General features: G+C 47.5%; 1 pseudogene; it reads right to left on the reverse strand.

Moving 5' to 3' along the window:
• Positions 1-7,504: 7,504 nt before the first annotated feature.
• Positions 7,505-8,014, reverse strand: LOC123133193 (shikimate O-hydroxycinnamoyltransferase-like; annotated as a pseudogene).
• Positions 8,015-8,426: the final 412 nt, after the last annotated feature.

The raw sequence follows: 8,426 nt of genomic DNA on the forward strand, positions 1-8,426 counted from the left end.
TGAGGTGGTTTCGTTACACATCAAGGTAGAGAGGATTACATGGACTGGTAGCTACTTATCTATACCTACTATTAAAGCAGGGTGATATTCTTGGTTTCGTCCCGCATCTGATTAGTCCGTTGTGGCCTTTTTGCAGAAAAGAACTATTTTCGCTATTCAACCCGCAGTTCTCGGTAAGTTTAGAAAAAACGGTTTGAGATTCTTTTTGGGATCGATCGGGAGCAGGACGGCGGCGAGCACATGAAGGACGCGGACAGCACGCTGCCCCGGCAAGAGAAGGAGGAGGAGCTGAGGCAGGGTCGTATGTGTGGGTCGCGCGCGCTCACCCACAGTCAACGCGGACGTAGCGGCCGACCTACGTGAGCCCCATTCATCCTCGGCCTGGAGGAGAGAGCTGACAGAGAGAGTCGAGGGTAAGCATCAACCCTTGCCTGATAGGCACCTCCAGGAGATGGACGACGGGTAGGAGGCGGCGCTCAAGGCGGAGGAGCTCGAGGCCGACTGAGAGGTTGCCGGAGGCAGCGAGCTCCAAGGCGAGGTGTTCTGGTTGTGTTCCATGTGGCGACTCCCTTCTCTTGAGAAAGCAGAGATTAGAGAGAGAAGAAGGAGAAGGGAGATTAGAGAAGAAGAAGAAGAAGAAGAAGTAGTAGAAGAAGAAGAAGTTGAAGAGAAAAGCTGAAAGAGAGGGGCCGCAGCTCTGGCTGGCCTGCTGGAGGAGGCGGCTGGGAAGCACAGAGGAGCTCCTCTCCAGGCGATGTTGGACAGTTGGAGGAGGCGGGGAGGCCGGCTCCTGGGAGACCAGCCAGCCCCGGTGCAACAGCGCCGCAACCTACCGACGAACGCGAAGCAGCCACCGTCGCGGGCGAGACAGCCTGGGAAATTGAAAGAGAGAGATGGGGTCAATGGAACGAACGCCAAAGGAAGAGGGGGTCAGGGGCGGGGAGGGAGGAGCTTACCACGCGCATCCGAGCTCGATTCTGGCGCCACGGTCAAGCAGAGAGTGATGCTTGGTTCTTTGTGGAGGAAGAAGAGAGGGGGGGAAAGCAGCGCCGTGGGCGTGTGCGTGTGGCTGCAACACGGAGAGAGAGAGAGGGGAAGGAGAGCAGAGCCGTTGATGGATGGATAGAGAGAATGCCCTGCTAGAGAGGAACAGCGATGGCGAGGGCCACGGCTAGCGAGCCGGAGAAGCACGTCAAGCGCGAGGGCGACGAGGAACACCCGGGAGAGCGCTGCCGCGGCGAGCGAGCCAAAGAAGGAAAGGGGATTGGGATCTCGGGCGTCTTCAGGATTTGTCAAGGAAAAACTGCCTACGTGCTTTGAGATTCGGATTTGCCAGCTGTCCCCCGTTGGAGGTGGTCTCACGATCGCTGCGTGCGACCCAGGTCGCATAAGATTTTCTTCCAATGGGGATGTGGATAAGGTCCACATAGAAGCTGCTCGGTGGGGATTTTTGATGCCTTCTTTTAATGGCTGAACCGAATGGAAGCCACAGGAACTATGCGTGCTAGCTTTGGTTGCACAACTTTCCTTCTAAATGAGCATCGATATAATTACTGGGAACTGCAGTTGTTTGTTGTTACTGTCATTCATGCCTACCGCATCTTATAAATACATTATCAGATACATTATCGGATGGAAGATGATCCCAAGTTCGAATATGCAAAAGAAAAGGAACCAAATATAATCTGGCAAATCAAATAATCAACATTTCCTAAAAAATAATTAACATAGTACAATATGTTTGCTTTCGAATATAACAGAAAAATTGTATATAAACAATCTCACTTCAATGCATCACTACACCTTAATGCAAAATAATTACTTTGCAAGTCTTTTGAAAATTCTACGAAAAACTTTTGGATTAGTTATTAAACTCTCAAATAGTATACAACAATTCCATGGTCTGCATATCTTGCTAAAAACAATTACGCCATTCCTCTTCCATCCCATGATAGTGCTAAGCTGAAGGACCGCCATCAAAGGGCATCCCAACGATTTTCTCAACATTATACTACATGGTATGCACACCAACAATCCTTTTTTAATTGCATACTGAGCATGTTCTTTTATTTAAGATAAAGAATGTTTCAAATATTCTTCCTTTAAAAAATTAACGCTTTTAAAAAATGCTCAAAATTCTCAAAAAAAAAAACGTTCTGACTTCTTAAAAACCCGTTAAAATTCATCAATTTTTTTAAAAAAATTCTATTTAAAAAACATGTGTTCAAATAATGTTCATTTTCAAAAAATGTTTCAGTTCTAATAAAAAGATTAAAATTTAAAATTGCTTAATTATTTAAAAATAAAGAAATTTTCCAAAAAATGTAATATAAAACCGGTTACTAGGCTATTCCATGCACCACTACTGTTCCATCAGATGAAGTTTGTTAGGGTGGCTCTTCTTTACGTCCACACTTCATACTTCGAAAAGCGATAACAATATAAACTTATTACTGATGTTTATCAGAACCCTATGTAATAAATGACGCGTACTATCGCATGGAGCAGGTTTTATGATATCTTTCGCCCGTTGCAAGACACGGGAATTAGGTCGTGACAAATGCCATTAGGATATAAAAACTGTTGTGTAATGCCACGTGGAGCATGTTAAAAAAAATCGCCCGTTGCAACGCAAGGGCATTTGTACTAGTAAGATATTACAGCAACAGCGAGAAAAAGGATCGAGAGGAGAACCAGAGGTGGAAGAGAGAAGGAAGCCAGGAAGCCGCGGCCGCCTAAGCCGTCATCCATTCTCGCATGAACTGGTCGATGCTAAATCCTATTCGGCGCCTATAGCGCTGGTTACAGGCGAGGCTGCAATCCGGCGCACACTCTTGTCGTTCGATATATTTTTAGTGGGTCGGCCCATATACGGCGCCTGTATGTGAGACGGTCCCACAACGGGTTTTGGCAAGTTTCCAGAAGCTTCCCCAGCCAATTTTGCGAAGCATCTGGAAGCTTTAGGCCGATTTAGCGTTTTTTGTTTGGTTCTATTTCCTTTTTCTTTTACATTTTTCTTATTACTTTCTATTTTCAAATTTGAACCTTTTTTCCAATTTGTGAACCATTTTTTTCATTCGTGAATTTTTTCAATTAAATGATTTTTTCAAATTGATGATTTTTTTATCAAAATAGTGACCTTTTTCAAAATTCATGATTTTATTTGAAAATCAATGAACTTTATTATTATCAAAATGGATGAATTTTTTTCAAATCCGTTAATTTTTTTCCAAAATCCTATGAACTGCATGAACAATACGATCTTTAATAGACTACACATCTCAACTTTCTTACATGTTAACTTCAGAGCTACATGGATCCGTACGTGGTCCTTACTCACTCCAACAGACTCCAGGTAGCCTTTGGTTACTGGATGCAACTAGTGGGAGATGGTAGGACGGGGTATCTGCAACCGGTTTGGATGGCGGTCTCATAATAGGATAGGATGTCAGTGATCTTGTCCTATTATCCTGCCGGTTGTGGCTTTGAATTTTTCTTTCTTTTTTTGCTCCGTTGGCGAGTTGTATTAGATCTAAGACTTTGTTTTTGTTCCAACTTTTTAATAATATGGCCGCATGCATCTTTCGGATACAGAGGCCCGGGGGCAAGCCTCCTTTTCCAAAAGAAACTAAAGCCACGACAAATAATAAGGATTAGAGGGAGTAGAACATTCTATAAATCATCTTCCTCCAGGGTTCATGTCCTCGACTTTGCACTGCTGGTCACCTTTCCCTTAATTAATTTCAGGCCATTTGGTGATGTGTGTTCAGTAGAAGGAGACGTTCCTGTCCATTACGAAGACGTCGTCAATCTCAGGTTGTTGTGCCAGCTCAATATCTAAGAGATGCTCACATGGGTAGGGTGTGCGTATGTTCGTTCATAAAATTGATTTTGGCATCAGCATTTGTATTATGTTAATAAAGATCGTTTTCTAAAAAAGATTATTTAATATCTTATGGTGTCAGGCTTTGACGGTGGATGAATTGATCCCTAAAAAAGGGTGCATGAATTGAGGACAAGTACTCAAATATGGATAGAAACTAACACAAACTCGCAAACAAGCACAGACCATTACTAGTCCATGTTTGACCGTGATATCCTTGAGGACACAAACAACTCATCTTTTGGCCGTGACCAACCTTCAAGGAAGCAAGCTGGCACTGATATCTTATCTTGGAGAACGGAGGGTCATTATGCAGCTACATTGTCCAAGTCATCGTCTTCACTTGATCTGCCGCCTGAAAGAAGGAAAATAAATGAACAAGATGGTTCAAGTCTTGGCTGATCAAGGAAAGAAACAATCAAGATATATAAGTCTTAGGAACTAACCGTTTTTGTCTATTTGAGGGAAGCTAACTTGGCAATGAGCTCCTTTACAAGAGAGGGGCAGGTTCTGATTATATCGTCCAATCTGTCGGTCGCCATTATGTCTTTCAAATTAGAAGGAGTCTTGAGAAACTCAAGGGATAACTCCTTCAAAACACAACAGTTATGCCCCTCGGCTAGAGCTAAAATAGTGTTTACTGAGCCCACATCTATATGTTTGCATAACTTCTCTTCACAGAGTGCCTTCAGCCTTTGTAGGTCATATCTATCTGCCGCTACGAGTAAGTGTTGCAGCCACAACGCTTCTTCAACTTCTATTTCCTCCTCCACCATATCTATCTCCATCTCGGGTAGTGAGTCGATGTAAATAAAGCTAAGCAAGGCCTTAAACACTTTTGCTTCCATGTCTTCTACATGGATGACACTTCCGATTGCGCCCTCCTTCATAGGGCCAAAGAGCTCTGCACTGAAGACAGCAGACCGAGCTGCGAGCACGCAATGGTGGGCAACAAACGAGTCATCGCAAACCATGAATGTCACGTCAATGCCCTCCTCGGACTGCAAGAGGTCGCTTATATGCTGTTGTATACAAGAAGCCGGTACCTTAATCAAGAGATCAGCGGTGGAGGCAATCACAAGGTCACATCAGACGATGAAACAGTTATTGTTTAGATGGTTTGAGCTCTCAAGGACATCTCTTTTCATGAACCTTTTGTAACCCCAAGATGGATGGCTGCTGGAGAAGTTGTCGGGCTTGATTGAACGAATATATGTTGAATCTTGTCACTCAAGCTCACCGACCAAACTAAATTCGAACCGCACCTTCAGAGCCTCTGCAACATCTTTATCGAGAAGGTGCAGAACAAGAGATATATAGTTGGCGTTCTCTGAGGATTCACCGTATGGATAGTAGCGAATACACCACCGATGGCCTCCTACTGTGAAAGGGGGAGAGACGATCACCCTGCCAGTAGGAGTAGTGGCTTTGGTACGTGAGTAGCCATTGACCACAAGAAGGTGTGGTACCCGCTAGCTGCGGCGACGTGGATGGCGTGGCTGATGGCCCTGCCGTTGTCGTCCAGGAGAGACACGCCGGCGAATGACATGGCAAGAGGGAAGTTACGGTGCGTAAAGAGTGTGGGACTCCAAGTCCCATGTACGACCCGACGGAGTAGACTAACAGGACACGACGGAGGCAAGGGGAAGAGAACTTGGTGCTCCGTCAACCAGCGCTTTGATTTCTATTTGCTTTTGGATCCCTCTCAAAGGTTATGCACAGCCTGCTCTGTATATATACGCACGGACAGCCGACACCAGAACGCACTCAGACTCGGACTTAACTTGAAGCCGGCACGAACGTGAACTGCTGCTACTAGTGCTATCGACCCACGGACACTATAACTTGTTGATTAGGTCACGGCCGAGGTTTCCAACTGTTGACTATATGATTATTAGGAAGTATAGTATAGATTAGCATTTGGTCCTATGTTGTCTTGTATTTCAAGTTGATCATTGTACTTATATATATATATATATATGCCCACGAGACTCAATTAATACAATCAACTAATCGATCATATTTCGCCAATTTTTCTCTATCTTGTAATATGGTATCAGCCTAATCGATCAAACTTAAACACTGCCCGACCAACGCTTCCGCTCTGCGTGCCGCCCTCGTGGCGGTCGACCTCCATGACCGCCGCCGGGGCCGCGCCGCCCGTACCTAGGGTTCGTCCCCTAGAGAGCCTTTTTTCCCGAGCCTTTGCTACGGGTTTTTTCTATCTCCCACCGGTCATCTTGATCGTCGTTTTTGGTTTTCCGATCTAAGAACGGTTTGCGCCGCCTGCCGCCCCTGTCGACCCCCGCGCGCCTTTACTTCGACCCTGGCGCGACCAGCCGGCCTCTCCTCAGACCCTGTGGCCATGCGCGTCGAGCCGGCCCGCCAGGGCCAGCCGTCGTCCGCACGTTGGCCTGTCCGTTGCCCGTCGCCGTCTGTCACCGCCCGTCTCCGACCAGGCCTCCTACACCGCCCCGACCCGGCGGCTTCGCGCCATGTGGCCGCCCATCACAGCCGCACCGCGCGCGCTGGCCCGCCCGTCGATCTACGTCGGCCTCGTCCCCGGATGCGTCAGGCTCGTTGGCTGCCTCGAGCTTGGGCGCTGCCGCTTTATTGGTCGCTCGGGCTTCGCTGCCCGAGCGTCAGCATTGCTTTGGCAGACCAGGTGCCGGTGCTAACGCGCTCGTCCGCATGTCGTGTCGCGCCATCTGTCGTCGCCGGTTTCATCTCGGACTCCGTCGCCATCACGCCTCCACCGAGCGGCATCCCCGACCTCACGCGCGATCGGCTTGATCACCCGCTCGCCTCCGCGATCCGCCTCATCTATGCCACGCGACCGACCTGGCCCGTCGGTGGCGCACGCGTCCGCAGGTCCCGTGATGATTGTCATGCCCAATATGTGATTCTATCCGAGAGGAAATCGAAGGCCCCACCAAGGATAGAGCAACATCCGACTATTGATGAAACACAAATGAAAAGCTCAAACGACATCCACCCTACTAGCCCAGACTGCCGATGAGGAACCTACTCCTGATCAAAGCAGAAAAACTCCAAACAATCAATCATCACTCTCGCATCAGATCATCGTATTGCCTGTACCTGCAACTGTTGTTGTAGTAATCTGTGAGCCACGAGGACTCGGCATTTCCATTATCATGGCAAGACTAGCAAAGCTTAATGGGTATAGAATGGATGAGAACCTCATTGACGACAGCAAGACCTGACGCCTGGGATAGGATTATCTTGGGGCAAAATATGGAGAGGGCGTCCGGACGAACAACATGTGGGTCGAGTGCACACAGGAGGGTGCGGTCAAGGTAAGGGATCCTCACTACAGCTCGGTCGCCTTCTCTGGAGAATGCTGCCCATGCATGCAAGAAGTGTAATGCGGCAGTGCCGTCCACAACTCCATGTTGTGTTGCCGTCCCTAAGACCACTCCACCACAGTTGATGAATGTCACCTACATAGATGGATTTGTGGCACATGTTATATGAATGATATGTTTCTATTTCTACTTTTTTTCTGGAGCAACCAGTAACTAGGAAAACTGACCAAAAACCAAATATAGTGTACTACTGTATTATACTTGACTTGATTAGAAAGTAGTAATATAGAAAGAATCAGACCTGGGTGGCGCACACGATGTAGGCCGGGTCATCGACGTGGGGAACAAACAACCTCCTTAGCCTTGGTGATGGCGAGAGTCACTGAAGTCATAATTTGTAAGACGAGAGTGGGCGACGACGAAGAGCACACCCTTGTTGTTGCAGTCGATCTCTAACCTGCCATCGGCGTCAGCCCTGAGGCGGTCGGCCATAGGGTAGAAGGCAACGAGGGCCTTGCCCAACGCCGTCTTCAACCTGATCACATCAAAGAAGGCGTCGTCGGTGGTACGCGGCCGGTAGAAGCGGACAACCGGAGTGAGACCTCTGTTGGCTAGCATGAGCTCGAGTGGCGAGAGCCGCAGCGCTTTCCTCGGTGTGTCGCTGGCCGGCATCACAAAGCTGGACTCTATCACCCGCACCTCCTCCTCACCAGCCATTTTAGCCGCAAGGCTGTTTGCCTTCCTTCTTGCTCTCATTTCCCTCCTGTTCTCTTTCTTTCTTCTTTTGCTACTGGGATTCCTAGTGTGTTAGAAATGGGCACGTAGCAGCAATCATATAATAGAACGAAACTGCTGTGTGGACGACAACGTGCTTGCACGACAGTGAGACGACGGGCAATCCAGCCGTCAACTACGGTTTGATGCTATGCATGGACGATCTGATAAGTGTTGTCGTCCACAAATCGTCCGTCAACATCGTGTGCATAGCAGCACTGATAATAGAATGGCTTTGGACATGTGATCGGTCAGTGATCTCCAATCCTGAAGGTAGACAAAAGTAGTAGATGGAGATATTCATGGCGATAGCAGATCTGGTTGTTTTCTTTCTTTCCCTACAGCTGTATGATACATTGATACCATGCATGCTGCTGTCTCCTATTGATGGGTCATGGTTTGGTGGCCCATCTCCATCTGATAACTCTAGTAAACCTTCCTTC

Source organism: Triticum aestivum, chromosome 6B (assembly GCF_018294505.1).
Source record: "Triticum aestivum cultivar Chinese Spring chromosome 6B, IWGSC CS RefSeq v2.1, whole genome shotgun sequence".
In the NCBI taxonomy this organism is placed as follows: domain Eukaryota; kingdom Viridiplantae; phylum Streptophyta; class Magnoliopsida; order Poales; family Poaceae; genus Triticum; species Triticum aestivum.